The following is a 16,453-nucleotide window of genomic DNA, read 5'->3' as shown; positions in this document are numbered from 1 at the left end:
AGGGTGCTGCCCCCCCCCGCTCCCGCCCCGGCCGCTGCCCGTCCGCGCTTGCCGGGCAAGGGGTTAATGACTTCCTTACAAAAATAAGGCTACCACTGGCTGTATTCACGCGTGATTATATCCTGGGAGTTGCACAGAAAATCTTTATGCAATTGCTACCTATACCGGAAGAAAACTCTAACGTGAAAGAAGTTTTCCCAGCGCCACCGCTCCGGGCTTTTTAGCAGCCCCAACTCATGTGACGTTCGTCATCAGAAGCAGATTCCTTGTCATCCACATTTACACCAAATGTATCTATACCATCCTGGATAAAGAAGTGTAAAGTTTTCCAATGCTCTTCTATAAAGTTTCACTCTAAAGTGAAACTTAAGCAATCACTGTGTGTCACAGTGAACTTTCAGACAGTGTATAAAGGGCAAAAATGTTAATCTGCCTGTAGCTTAATGATTTTCACAAAACACCCGTTTTGTGACCTCAGCTCTGACCTCAAGAGAATTCTATAAAAGAGATGAACCTGGAAAATGACACTAACGTCTAACTTTCATTTTATTAGAGGGATTATTTTTTTTTTTTCCTCCGAGTCCCACTAACTCCTGTGTTCTGTCTTCTTCCCCACATGACTCTTTGCTTTCTTATGTACTTTAGGATGATTAGTGATAGCCCCATTTTTAGTTACTATTAAACATAAACCTCCTATTTTAGTAATTCAGTTTTACAAATACCTTACCTATTTAGTAAGCATTAGCACATATTTATTTACATCTATATGTAGCTATGTTGCCAAATTTGCTGCCATTCTATGTAAGTAGTTATGGTTAGAGATGTGAATCCTTCTTGATACAACTACAAAGTTCTGTATTCCCATCAAATATATAATAACGTGTATGTAATGTACAGATAATATATATGTGCATAATGCAATCATATATGTGTATATATAATGTAAAATCACATATATGTGTAGTGTGTGTATATATGTATATAAAAAGTATGTTACGTAATACTCTTTATTACAAAGTATGTTAGTGTAGCAGTGTTGTAAAGAATATTACATTTCTGATTCCCTGCATTAATTTTTGCTTTGATGCAGGTATACCTCAGAGTCTTGATGCAGAGCAGAAGCTACTAAGCTTTGATGGCCTCATTAGCAATTATGAGGATGTAGTAATAAGAACAGGGAGCGAAGCAAGACAAAGGAGTGCCAATGTGCTAGAAGGTGTTTTGAACATCTGGCATCTTTCTCCTTCTCCCCTCTTCCGCTGTATTTCCTTTTCCTCCAGCCTTTCCTGATGAGAGGTTTGGATGCCTTTCGGCTGTGAGGACTCCATGGCTCTCAGGCAAGGGCCTGAATTTCTTGAGATGACCACTATTCTGTGCAGTGTGAAGCAGTGCTGCACAGGCTAGAGCTAAGAATCAAAATTAGTAAGTAAGGGAACCTGAAGGAGGCAGCTGTAGGTGTATAACCAAAACAAAAAAAAAAAGGCAAAAAATGGAGGATTGGTTTATTTTTATTTAGTTAGGCTTTGTGTCTGTGAATTGGATTGTATAATCCTTAAACAAAATTTCTATGAATTGTTTTATTTTAAATCCATGGCATGTTTTGATAAATTTGCTTCGCTTCATATGTATTACCATATGCATGGAAATTTTATTTCACACACACGAAAAAGTAATCTGTAGTTAGTAGATGGAACTACTTTCTTTTTTTTGAGTATGACTATTGCTCTATCCATGGGTGCTTTTTTTCCCCTTAAAAGTAAGATGTAATCCTCTCACATCCTTTTTTGATTTCTCAGTTTTAAAATTGTTACTCAACAATTGTTAGTAGTTGCTGAACTCTTATTACTAGCTATTGGACTGAAGCAAATTAAAAACACTTTTTACAGTTCAGTACTGCAGCCCTCAACACTTAGAAAAACTTCTGAAAATGCACCTGAGTCTCAAATCTCTTCTCTTGTTCCCATCGCCAGCTACTTCAACCTTAACAGACTTTCCAGAGACAGGTTGTCCTTTTGTCTGACTTGACAACTGATAATGACCAACAAATGGATTAAAAAGTGTACTTCTACCCCCCCCCGAAATGTAGGGTTTTGTAGGGTTTTAAATATTTAATAATGTGGTAAAAGCCTAGTCCTCTTGGGGGAGGAAGTCCGATGTCAGCAAAAGTGTGTGATCACTTCTCCAGCAGACGATGTAGAAATCTCTGTATTGTTCTGTCTTGCATGCAGGTAGTGCCAGACAAAAAAAAAAGGTGTATATGCACTGAATGTAATTAGGGAAACAAGAAGTCTTAATCCATTGTTAAGAATTGAACAAAAAAGCATTCATGGTGTCGCATGTAATCAGGATTTGCCTTTCTAAAGTGTTTCCTGTGGGAAAGGTAGCAAAGATTAGAATTTAGCTAAAGTTCACAGATTCCGTATGAACTTATGTTGGGGAATATCCAACCAAAACCACTTAGAAAAGTGAAAAGAACATTAAGAGGCACGAATATCCTGTCAAGTGGAAACAGAATTATAGGAATTCTTTTTCGTCTGTTTTACATTGTAACTTATTTGTGGAAGGACAGTCATATGTCTTCCTAGTTGTTTTACAGCAGTTGTTTGTGGCTGTTCATGAGAGAGAGGATGTTTTAAAATTATTTTTTTTGGTTAAATTAAACACAGTATCGAATGTTCCCTGAAGTAACCTGAAGTAGAAATGAAAATCACAGTTGTTGTAGCTCTTTATACCCTTGCTTCTCTTGATGCTCAGATCTTTAGCAGCCTAAATTTTTTTTGTGCTGTCATCTATATAAAAATCACTGTCAAATGTGTAGCTGCTGCCAGAGGTAACAACCAATTTTTAAGTTAAAGTTTTCATTGTATTCAAACTGCACCATTGCTGTACCTGACCATCAGTGAATTCAAATGCATTCTGTGAATTTTCATTATTAAAAATCTCACCCTGGATGCCTGCACCTGCTTTATTAAGAGAAAGATAGCCTTGAGGTTGGGAGATGTGTATTAATGTGTTGGTTCTCTGCATCCAAGGTATTGAATTATTTGAGTGTAATGGTTAGAGTAATTACCAAATCTTTTCTGAAGCCAGATACAGGGAGGAAAACCCATCCCTTGTCTAATCAATGTCTTTGATCAATCAGCTATAATTTGTTTTTTATCATACTGAACTTGTGTAGCAAAGCCACATGGTGACATGATAACAGTAGAGATAATGGAATTGTCTTTTTAGGGTTGGTGTGGATGCATTTGGCTTGGCAACTTTGGCATCTGTAGGATAAAGTAATGGAAAAATTATAAGTAATGTATGAGCTCATGGATAAAACAAATTTGCTGTTTCCACCTGACCAGTGTGTGGAAGTCATCCATGATCATTACAGCTGTGGAGGTTCATCCACCCATGACCACCACTATTGCATCATGCCATAGTTTAAAATTCTGCTAGCTCAGTTCTGTGCATCCACAAGACTCCCTATTGACTGAGGAATGTTTAGTGCTATTGAGAAAAATCATTGGGTGGGTGAGAAGTAGGTGAGACATTTAAAAAAAAACCCAAAACACAGAGCATTACTTAAAGCAGGGCTTTTAGCTAGGCTGGAGGGGAGAAAATAAATTATTGACAGTAGTAATGTCCAGCTAAGCTAACACCAGCTACGCTTTATTTTATATATACATGTAGGTACTTTAAACTAGCACTGACACCTTGAAAGCAATTCTACCCATTCACCTTCCCTCCTGGTAGAGGGATTTGTGTTGCCACTTAGTGATTTAGATCAGGGAACTGAGCTAGCTTAAAACTAAACTTTTCTGAAAGGGTTAGTACTATCTGAGATACATTCCTTAGTCCAGTTCGTTGTGTAGTCTTGACTGTTAAGGACAGGTTTTTGATGTGCTGGATGAATTTACTACGGGAAGTGCACTGCTGGACCCGTTACTCAGGAATAAAGAACTGGTCAAGCATGTGAAGACTGATGTCAGCCTTGGCTGCAGTGGTCATGAGACAGTGGGTTAAGACCAAAGGGAAGTGAGGAAAGTGAGAAGCATAGGGATCTTGGACGTGAGAAGAGCGGACTTAGGCTTATTCAAAGAATGAATGCATGAGATCATGTGGCTGGCCACTCTGACGTTTACAAGAACTGTGGATATTTTTCTACAATTCTGTTTGTAGAATAGAATTACCAAAAAAGTGATGTGCTTCTATGAACTCAGTAATATCGGTCTGTTTTGTGAAATGAATCTCCAGTTTTAGAAAAATTTTAGAAAAACTACAAGTCTGCTCCCAAAATTTGAATCAGAATCTCTCAGTCACGTGGCATAAATTGTAAGTGCAACATAAATAGGAAAAAATTTAAAAATTACTTTCTAGATGGATTCTGTTTTTTTTTTGTTGTTTTTTTTTTTTTTTATTAGTTGAAAGACTTGTAATTCAAGTAGCAGTACTTAGGTGTGATATCATTTGAGTATGATTATATGATGTTAAGTGGTTTTGATAACACTGTACATTTTAATGTTTGGAAGTCTTCTACTGTAATAGCATATTCCATGACTAGCCTTTTTTTCTATAACAGTAGGTATAATTTAAAACTTTACATTATTACCACACAGGATTTTATCAAAAGCAGTATTATAAGAAACTATTTGATATTTACATAAGAATATAAATGTGGTCATAACCATTAAAACATAATGAACACTAATGAATTAATGTCACCAAAACTGAGATGTATTTAATAGCCTATGAATGGTTTGATCTCTGCTATAGTTAAAATTGCTTCAAATCCCACCCTACACTGTAACTGCTCCAAGCCATGTTTCCTTTCATCTTTATGTAAGTTAACATTTTGTAAAAGATACATGGAAACTCTTTTTAAAAAAGTGTTATTATTCTGTATTTTAAAAGTTACATACTGAAATAGATTTTGGTGCTTCAGCTGAGGAGTATATTTCTAATTTTACTGGTAGGCAGGATCACAAGCTTGCTCTGTGTAATGAAACCAAATTTAAAAAGGAGTACTCTGCTTGAATCACAAGTGAAAAAAGAGAAGTGAATATGGAAGGTCATTAAAAGCAGCAGGCCTGTACTATAGCTGCAAGTTATTAAATCAACATGATTTCATTGCTGTTCGCAGACTGGCTTGATGCACCTTTATTAGATGTAGATGTCAAGCTGTGTGATTAGTATTAGTTTTTAAGGTGCATGTGAAAATCTGCATTTGAATGAGAAGCCTGGTGCTGGAGGGAATAGGAAATACATCAATCGATGCAAAGAGTATTAAAAATAGAGACACTGAGACTAGAGACTAAACCCGGAAGGGACAACACGTGACAAATAGAAGTTCAAATAATGGAACAAATTGTACTTGGAGATCCTGCGTGTTTCTTGCATACAAGGGTTTATAGTCTTTTTTTTTCCCCAAAATAACCTCACAGAAGTGCCAGAAAAAAGAGTTTACTTGAGTTGAAATGGTTTGCTTTCTGTCATCATTCCCACAACAGTAAGTTAGTCAACAGTTTTAGGGTTGGAGCTTCTTCAAAGTAGCTGAGAAAAGATTATGCACAAGAATTTAATTCAAATCGCAGCTCATCAATTCAGATAATTTGAATTTGTGGTGTTATAGGGAGCAGAATTTCTCTTTCCTCTTTCCAAACATAACATGTGAATGTAAAATTCTGGAGCAGACTAAAGGTCTGTATTCAACAGCGGTCATAAGTGGATGCCTAAGGAAAAGTATAAGAACAGAGAAATTATACCTGATCATTTCCTCTAGTACCTTTCCATTTTCTTTAAGGGATTTCCTGAGCGGAATATGCTTAATATGTATTTTCAGTAACCTGTAATAGTTTTGTTTTCCATGTAGTTGTCCAATGTCCTCTTGAACCATTGTAGACCTTTATCATTCACAGTATCCATTGGCAAGAGGTTGCACAGGATAGCTACTAATTCATGAAGAACTCCTTTCTCATGTTTGTTCTGAGCCTGGCTCCTGCTGACCTCTTTTGATAGTTTTTAGTTCCTTTACTGAATGAGATTGTGAGTAGTTGATTCCTAGCCAACCGCTCCATGCCCCTACTGATTTTGTAGATCTCTGTCAAATAGCTCTCTCTACTTCCCATCATGTCTCAAAAAAAATGTCATTCGTTACTTCATGCAGGGAAATAGTCTGGATCTCAGATTATCTTGTTCCATTTTCTGAAACTTTTTTTTTTTTGCGATAGGAAGGACTAGAGTTGCATACAGTTCTCAAGGTATCAGTGAACCATGGACATATACATGATCTTCATGTTATCTGGTTTGTCAGAATTCCTAACACTTGACGTTTTTTTGGGGTGACTGCTATTTAGCATTGAGTTGCCATCTTTTGTAGCTGTATATCGTAATACCAAGATCTTATTCTTGATTGTGATTAGTTTCTCATATTTTTAATGAGAAGTTTTTCTGATGTACATAGTTTTACATTTACCTACACAAAAGTTCTTCTACCATTTTATTGCCTGGTTATTCAGTACCATAAAGTCACCAAGCAGTTCCTCACAGTTGTTCTTTATCTTTTCTCTATTATTTTTTTTTAAACAAGTCACATATTATTGTCAGCCAGCTTTTGTTACCTTAGTTCTCACCCTGTTTTCCAAGTTATCTATGAAAATCTTAAACTGCACAGATCATATCCTGCTCCTTGCAGAACTCTACTTGTAACCTCTTCCCACTGTGTGAAATGGCTGTTTAGTCCTCTGTTTCCTGCCTTTTAGTCAGTTGGTTTTTTGTGTAAAGGACTTGCCCTCTTATGCCATGTGTGTTTAGTTTCTTTAAAAAGACTTTGTCAGATACCTTTTAGGAATCCAGATAGACTTTATTTGAATCATTCTTACCCACATGACTGTCTCTCTTAAGAACTCTGAGATTCAGAAGATAACATGGTTTTGACAAAACAGTTATCTTTTCAACTTCATCGCTTCTGCTGGTACAAATACTGAATTTCCAGGCCTGAAGCTTACTGGGTGTCCTATGTAACCCTTTTTAAATTGGCAATGTATTTGCCACGCTCCAATCCTTATGTGCCAGTGCAGGTATAAATGAGAGGATATGTACCATCATAAATAGATCAGATATTTAATTCTTGCATTTCTTTTAATCCTAGCTAAATATCACCTGATGCCGGTGACTTTACTTATTCCCTATTCCTTTCTTCAGTCACTTCAATTTAAGGCAAATTTTCTGATGTGTTTCAATAAGAAGTGTTTCTTTCTGGATATTTCTTTGTTCTTTTTTCCACTGTCAACACAGATGCAAAAAATCACTGAGCTTCTCTCTAGCAGTCTTACCTTCTTTAAATACACCTGTTATATCCTGGTCATTTATTGGTCCTACATATTCTCTGGCAAGTTTTTTCTTCCTGTTTTCTGAAGAAAGATTTATTAGTAGTTTTAATGTTTTTTATTTTTCTTCCTCACTCTATTTTGCTTTGTCCCCGTTACGCTTTTGTACTTGCTGTAATTTACCATTTCTTTTATTATTTGCTTTTTTCTACCTAGAAATTCTCTTCAACTGCTGTTCATTCATGTTGGCTTTCTTTTGAGATTTCTTGAGTCTTTCTTAACTGATTTTTTGCGCTTTGCTTCCTTGGTCCATGTAAGAGGCACTGCTTGGTTTGCAAGACCAAAATAAAGCAGAGATATGGTCAGGAAGCACCTCTAAAAAATGTGATTATGAATTATGTCATGTGCTGAATAATGATCTCTTGAAGAAGGATTGTGTTTAGATATCCAAGGAATCCATTCCAAATTTGAAAGCAGAGCCATAAATGATCCAGATGGAAGATCAGGAGTCAGATTTTCTATATGTGAATAATTGGTGCAAAAATACATTTTTTTTTGATGGAACTTGAATTAAAAATGTAAATATTGAGCTTGATAAATGATAGCTCATCAGCCTAAAACGTATAACTCTCTATGCTGTAGTGTGTATTCACATATGATCTAGACAAGATGCAAATACTGAAGTTACAAAGTCTGGTGATACAAGGGAATTAAAAACAGTAAAGATGAAGACAGACAGGGAAGAGCTGGAGGAAGGCTATACAACTTTGTCTGAGGTAATGATAAATGAAAATTATTGTAAAGCAATTAATTTAGGTAAAAAAAAAATAAAAATTTACCCAGTGATGAGCTTACTTCTGTGGAATGAGTTCTTGCAGGTTCTCTGTAAAATAGCAGGTCAGTGCCTAATAACAATGATGGTCTCCACGTCTCAGAGGGGATGTAGCAGAACTGGAAATAACACACAGGTGGTGTGTTATTTCTAACTAAATCGGTGAAGAGATAAAAGAGAGGGAATATGTTAGCAGTGTATTTCCTGTGTAGGACTAAGAGGTGAACAGGGAGCAACTGTAAACTCTACCTTCCGGTACAAGGGTTAGTGAACCTCAAGAGTAACTAGCAGAAGACAAATCGGAACCAAAGATGTGCTTCTTCCTGCAGCATGGAATTAAGTTATGATTTACTTGCCATAGGTTGTTATGGATGCTAAAAACTTTCCTGGGTTCAGAAAAGATCTGATGAATTCAGAAATTAAAAATCTAAAATACCGTCTCTGGCTCAGAAAGTGTTTTGTGTCCCAGCTCACTGTATCCTAAAAAAATATTCTGGGAAAGTGTGATTATATGCTTTCTGTGTCCTTGTATTCTTCCCTAGATGTCTGCTGCTGGCAATAGTCTGAGACAGGAGGTTGGGCTATCTGGATCTTTGATCTAACGCAGCCTGTCTGCTCTTGTGATTAGGTGTCCATGCTATCTACTTTTCTACTGTCTAACCTAATTTTTTTCTGCTGCAAATTAAGTTGATATTTTTGGATTTGTCCCAACTTTAAATGCCTTTGCCAAAGTTCGATTTCAGTTTTTAATACCTGTCTCCCATTTCAAACCTTGAAGGACCTCCAATTAAGTTTCCGTCACTATTGCTTGACGCTGCCTTCAACTAGAGCTACAAAGCAAGTGTATGCTCTGGCCAAGTCATGCTGTTGACTCTAACCCTGGTACCTTGGAAGTTCCCAACACGGATGTTTCTTAGGGGCAGACTGTCAGGCAGTCCTAGATGAGCTACCTATTTCCTTTGTTTTTGTGGATTGTGCTTCTAGATTCAATATTGCCTGAGCCTATGAGATCATTGTGGAATATCCTGAGAACAAGAGAGACTCCATGGCACTGTAGAGATCCCCTCTGAAGCATGCTCAAACTGAGGATAAAGTAATAACTTGTGCTGTTCTTCTGGCAATAGCTCATTGTGTGTTTATTTAAGCTGCCTTAGTGCCACTTTCCTTCAGTATAGCCAAGCACCAAGCTGTTTCCCACCTTTCATGTCATTTGGCAGTTCATAAGGGCTCACTTAACGTGGCTGTCTTCTACCCGCTGCGCTAGGGTTGTTGACATCAGTGCTGAGTTGGTCTTGGCATGAGGGTCTCTGGGTTTTTTTGTCTTCTCTTTGTGCCTGACTTCTCTAGTGCAGTTGACCTACTGCTGGAAAGTACAACCCTCCTTGAATATACTGAGGTGTCTCCTGCATAAACCATAATGTGATGGTGCGTCTTTCCTCCTTAACTCTTTCAGGGATTGCTGCATTGTGTGGGAGGATGGCTGTGCATTCCCCTCACCGAGGAGGCCAAAGCCTGTCAGAGTTTGGTAGATCTCCTGCACTGCGTGGGCTCACTCAGATTCCATCTTCCTGTCAGCTAGGCTCTTTCGGAGTCACCTCGCTTGGTGTAGCAGTAACTGACCTCATTTCACATATTGGCAAAAAGGAGAGCTGCTGTCTTCAGGTATTTAAGGAGATGGAATACCTATGTGTGCACAGCCAGCGCCCTCTTTTTATCACGATACTGCTGCAGATTTAGAGTTATGTGCCCTTAAGATAAGGACGCTAAGAGATTAGACATTACAGATTAAAATAAGATTATTCCTCTGTTTTTCTCCTGTGCTGCTTAGCAAATTGTCAGGCCTTATTTGCCATGTTTTCATGATGTGATTTATGAACTGACATATTGAGGGAATTCTCAGCTTTTGTTAGTGAGGTCCATTTCGCTTCATGCATGGTGCTGCAGCCTGGGCACAATACAACGAATATAGTCCTGTGGTCTGTCAGTGAGGCTGTGAGTCTGCCGCTGGCAGCCTTGTTGGTCATTTAAACACTGTCAGTACAGACAGAATTTTGCTGTTCACATGTCATCTATCTGATCATCTCGCCGAAGTTCCTCTGCTGATTTTTTTTTTTTTTTTGTATTTTCAAAAAAGTTATGTTACTTCCATTTATATTTAGAGTTTATCTTGAACTTTACTTGATTGGATTAAGCATTCAGAAATTAATAGCAGGTAGTTGTATATGTCCTTGTATAGTGTAGATGTCCTTGCATCATTCTTGCACAGTCCTTAGCAGCAGCTTTTCTCCTCTATAAATTGCTGTGTACCTACTGCCAAAAGTTGAGTAGGCTATGGAAGAAATTCTTCAGAGCAGTGTAGTTTGCCTTCTTGCCTTCTGTAGTTGTGTGTTGTATGCCTGGGTTGGGCATTTTCCTTACTGAGAAAACTGATTTGTCAAATAATAGAAATAGATAGTACTAGTGGAAAGGGCGATACTTAGAAGTGTGTTAAAGGATCAATTTATGTTATGCCTTGGTGTATAAAGTTAGTGACATTGATGGTAGTCTATTAATATTCTGAGTGTATCCTAAGAAGACAGCTGATTATTTCAACATTTAAAAAAACTGGAAACAAAGACCTTTATTTTGCTGATAAATCCAGGCTATGAGTAGTTTGATATTTTAAATAGTGACATAGTAATATAATATCTTAATTGTTCGACTTCAAGCTGTCTTTGTATCAGTGTTTGAAACCACACTGCTATCACTTAACTCTTCTGCAACAAAAGGATCTTGAAAAATAATTATTGTAACACTGTATAATTGAGGTAATTGCAGAACTGATTTCCCATTTCCATGTTTAAAAATATTTTTCACTTCATGTAAGTGGTCTGAGAACTGGTTTCTTTGAAGAAGATTTTTAAGACAGGTAAAATAAATTCCTGTAATAGCAAAAAACCTCTTCTAGTTTCATTTAGGTTTGTTGTAAATATCACAACCGTTATCGTGAATCTGAGACATAGAAATACTGCTCTTTTTTTTTAAACAAATGACACTTTTAGGGTTTTAAAAATAATTTTGGAGTAATTACTGAGGTTTCACAAGCCTCTTTTTGAATTGGAATTCCCTCTGAGTTGTGGAAAAAAATTGAGAATAATGCAGTGTTATTTGGAATGAAATTAACCTCTCCTAAAGGTTAGGTTTCCACATTAGTGCTGAAGGCTCTGCACCTGAGGTTCTAGTTCAACAACCGGTTTGGCTTGAAAGGACCACAGTAGTCCAGCCTTTCGCTGTCCCCCACAGCTAACTTCCATTCTTTCTCTTGTTCTGACATGAGTCTTTGTGCAATTGTGTGACAGATCAAATTAGGAAATTAACTCGCTTGGCTGAGAAGTACCATGGCAAAAATATCCTGGGTTAAACAGAGTTTTTGTTTTGTGGCTCATTCTAATTTTCCCTGACCAAAAATTTCTGATTTTCTGTAGGTAACAAATTACATGCTGTGTTTCTCGTAGGAGCCACAATCCTATAGTCTTTCCCTGTCACACATATACGCAGGTGTTTCCCTTTCTTTATGGCAAAGTATTGAGTACCTTTTCTCTGGGTTGATCTAATTAAGAAACATAATGAAGTTTACTTCAGTGCAATTGCTTTCAAGTTCAATTTAATTTTAAAGTTTTCAATTCTACTTTGGACTTGAAAAACAGTTTGTGTGCCTACAACTTGTACGTTTTTCCCACCTGTATCTGTTGGTTTAGTAAAAGATAATATACTGCTTCTATAAACTTTGCCTTACTTAGGTCTTTGTAACATTTTGGTGCTGAGTTCTCCTGCAAACTGGAAACAGTGTGGTAGCTTGAAATACGTGGTTTTAAAATAAGACTGTTATCCTGAAACTAAATGTTGTATTTTTACCTCTGTCTCCAAACTGAGAAAATACTGCCACTTTTGTAATAACAACATAGCTGTAAGTGCAGAAGTTGCCAGAAGGAAATCTAGACTCTTTGGCAACAGCACACAAGACAGTTGGGAGCTTTTCACACCTGGAATCTGCAAGTGGTGATGAGTATTTTGGCACCCAAGAGCTTGAGATAGGAAAACCTAAAATGGCATTGGTTATGTGTTGAATTTTTAAAAAGATTTTCTTCACAACCAGTACAGTTGGAAATTTAGGTCAAGGTCTCAAATTTAGTTTACTCATTCACATGCTGAATGATGATTTTCAGGACCCTACCTTCCAATGAATATATTTAAAAAATATACAGATTGTAAGTGTAGGATAACTTTCTAGTTTGGATGTTCAAATAAACCCACTTAAAACATTTCTGGCCTTAGAATTTACAATTTGAACATGCTCCTTAGCCTGTCTAAGAAAGTGGACTTTACCACTTAAGGTGATGGAATTAGGACCTTTGAACACTTCCTGCACTGATTTTCTGTTTATGCTGACTTGTTAAACTTTTCTTTCTTCCTTTAAGTTGTTCTTCTGCTCGGAAGTAGAAAGTACAGAAGTGGAAAGCAACTTCAGTAGATTCCAGTTAATTTACTAGTTTCTTAAATGAACTGAAGGCAAGCAGACAGAGCTCCTAATAAGTATAGAGAGTTCCTAATAGCAGAAAGTTGATATATTCTACAGGGGAGGCAACAGGTCATGTATTTTTCCTTTCTGTGGAACAGAAGTAATCTTCTGTCCTTCCCTGCTTTGTCCTGAAACTTACAGTACCTCCATTCAGCCAAAATTGTCTGTGCTACCTTTTCAACCTTAGATCTGGATTTAAACATTTACAAAGGCTGGTAAGCAGAGTGTGTCTTCAGTTTGGGGCCATCTCTAAAGAAATTATGTACATACACATCAATTACATAAAATGATTGTCTTTGCTTGCTGAGCTAGAATTGGCTTTTACAAAAGGGACTTTTTTTTTCTGGAAGTTTTGGTACTGTTGTTTTCTAATAGCGTATAATCTTTAATTTACTGAAACCAAGTATACTAAGAGAAGTCTGGTAGGGGTGATACATAGTTAAAAGCAGTGGATGGAAGACTTTTAAATAATGGATGCTGTTTGTACGATAATAAATTCTGGACATAAGCACTAACCTTCCTTTACCTGTTCTTATATTATACTGTGATCAGGTCCCAGGCAAAGGCTTATGTTATCGAACAAAATCTGTACTTATTGTGTTGTCCTAGTTATTTCATGATCTGTCACTTGGAAATAAATGTCACAGAGGGCTAATTGCTTTTAATTATGATAATTCTGCTCTCTTACACATTTCCTCTGATCTGATAAACTGGTCTGATAGGGTAACTGATGAGTTAACAAATATAGAATTTTATGAGGTATGTTGCAATTAAAATGGCTGTTACTTTTTTCGGAGAATTATAAAGAAATGTTTGTTGTGCAGAAAATAACTGTACTGCCACCTATAGAACTGCACTGCTGAGGGATTCGTCCATTGAATGAGTAAGGGAAAGCTTGCACCTTAACTGTATGCCATTAACTATTCATCTGCTTCAGTGGGATACAGAACATGCTGGAGCTTTCTCAAATTGTTTGACAGCATTACAGGCTGTTAAATAGTGATGCTGAAAGCAACATATGGCTGTGTTTCAGTAATACAAGTGGGACTGTAGTATGTACTTTTATGAGTCTTTTGTTTATCTGTGGAATTTAGAATGGGCCAAACAACCTGAATCCAAGTTGTTCAAAATTCAGAGAAGTTTCAGTTTCAATTTTGTCCTGAGCACCACCTCCAAAGAATGCATGTTTGTCTGTCCAAAAGTCCTTTAAATGTAGTCTCCTCCAATAATGTCCTTTTTTTCCACTTGAGTTTGGACAAGGCGATTGTAACCTAAATTGCACCTGCCAGAATACATGTTTTCTGTTACTAGGTAAGGAATATTACGATATTTATCCACTGCAGTACATTAATAACTAGCAGATTTTCAGTTATACAGCGTTGGTTGTTAGAGAACACATCAGAGCAATGAAACCCAGTCTAGATCAGATTGTGAATAAAGGCTTTAAAGAAACCATATTCTCGCAGCAGTGCCCGAGTATAAGCATCAAGGTGTATAAGCATCTGATAGAGTTGTGATTTAGCAAAAGTATAAAACAGCTTCAGACTTAAATTAAGGAAATAAGGTTGCTATCACAAAGAAATAAAAAATTAATCTTTTTAGGTATTGGTGTGATTGAGTGTAATTCAGTGTTGGTGTCTAACTCAGTGTTGCTGTCCATACCACAAGAAGAATGTGGAGCAAGGGGAGGATTTTCAAAGGAGGACCACATAAAAGACCCATGGGATAGGAAGAAAGGCTTAAAGCTTAATTTATTAATTTAGAGGAGGTTAAAAATTATGTTTAGATGCTTAAATGAGGTGAAATTACTGGGAATGGAATTTGGTTTCCAAAACTGTAGCAAAGTCCTGTGGTAAGAAACTAACATTAGACACATTAAACCTTGAAACAAAGCAAATCATGTTTACTGTGAGGGAAGGGACGTACTGGAACATTTTACCAGCGAAGATAGGGGACTCTTTGTCATTTGGACTCTTACATATTCGCGTGTGCTAATTTACTGAAGGGGTTGAAATTATGTGGCGTGATCAGGTAAAAGTTCAAGCTACTTTCAAGTTTTCTGGCCTTGACATTTGTGACTGAATCTTCCCATTACTTTATTTGGGGTCTTGAAGAAAACAGGATTCTTGAAATTAACCTCAACATGTTTGTAAAACTTGCATTTTTCAAGTCAAATAGTGCTTGCTGTTGATTATTAAGCTTCAGGAGGTGTTTAGCACCTTGCCTTCAGGGGCTCAGGAGAGAACTTTTGCCTCCCGTGCACGACAGTTTAATGGGTCCTGACGTTTTGGTGCTTTGAATACCAGTGACTGATGATGTAGAATGGATTTTATTGCTTTGTAATGATATAAGATGACAAGAGTTTTAACAAGGAATTAGTGTATTGGAGTAGGATTGAGGAATTGGATATAAATGAAGATTTTGTTACCCCGGCCACGCAGATGGTATCTACAGTAATACGGTACTTCCATGATAATTCTTAAAGTATGGGATGGTTCTCTGGATGTATGTATTGTACTGTTGCATTCTGGCCCAGTTACTGATGCTATCTTAGTATGCTTAAGAATCCATAAATGAATGGCTCTCAGAAATGTTTGTCAGAGCTGTGACTGTAAGTTGTAATTTGAAATGTAATAATAAAAAAAAAAAGTATTGAATCAGGTATCAGATCTAGGCTGACAGCTATATTAACAAAAAAACTCTAAAACCACTGTTGTCATATCTCTGCTTTAATAAAGCATCTACTTTTGCTACAGGCGATGAATTTTGCTCATGTTTCAAAGCTTTAGTAACAATTGTAATTGCCAGTTTTAGATTTTGCTCTGGTGAGATGTATACTTTTCCATTACTATTTTTTTTAAGCCGGTGTCAGGAAAAAGAAAGCCTTCAAGTCCCAATATCAGAGTAAACATATCACTTAGTGAAGGCTACCACTTACTTTGATGTAACTGGCTGGTGGTGGAAGGGGAAGCAAAGATTGGAGCAAATGAGAAAATCACTGTACATGCTGTAAGCATGTAATTTTGGAAATAGACCTTTTTCCCTTCATAGTGCCATTTCATTTTCTTTTTGACTTACTTTGTCTGTGTTGTGATAATTCTGTTAGAAAGGCCAGTAATTATGTTCAGTGGTTAGTAACGTTAAGGGTGTTCACATAAATGACTGTAGTTCTCTTTAGAATTTTGACCTTATCTGCAGGGGAGAATTTACCAGCACCGGTAGAATTTAAATTTGTTTACTTCAACTTGACTAAATTGCAGGGTGGACTCTGTTACTCATAATATGCAATCTTAATTTGGTTTCCCTTCATTTGTTTGAATTAAACCAATTCAGACCACATATTCTGAATAAACACTCTTTTACAGGGATGTAATCCACTCTAATTTGGTATAAATTTAGATCTTCAAATAATCCAGATTAATTTTTCTCCAGAGGAGTCTGTTTTGTTTGGAGTTGGTTTAAATACCAGAATTTACAACTGAGGCAAGAAAGGCATAAATGAAACATGAAAAATAAATATGAAAGAATATGGAAAACCCCCACAGTTAACTGTCATGTCAAACAAACATCTGTCTCAAAAGCTAGGTTGTTTAAGCAGTAGGTTGTTTTTAAAAAAAGCATAATTTAGCCCCATTAGTAAACTTGGCATTTATGCACATGGAAGGGCATACTGTTAGTTTAAATCAGAATGGTTGTACCAATTTTGCATACCATTTGTATGTTGATTCAGGGAGTAAAGAATTTTTCACT

The sequence above is a fragment of the Charadrius vociferus genome, unplaced genomic scaffold, assembly GCF_000708025.1.
Source record: "Charadrius vociferus isolate BGI_N301 unplaced genomic scaffold, ASM70802v2 scaffold337, whole genome shotgun sequence".
Lineage (NCBI taxonomy): Eukaryota > Metazoa > Chordata > Aves > Charadriiformes > Charadriidae > Charadrius > Charadrius vociferus.
This window is presented reverse-complemented; position numbering follows the sequence as displayed.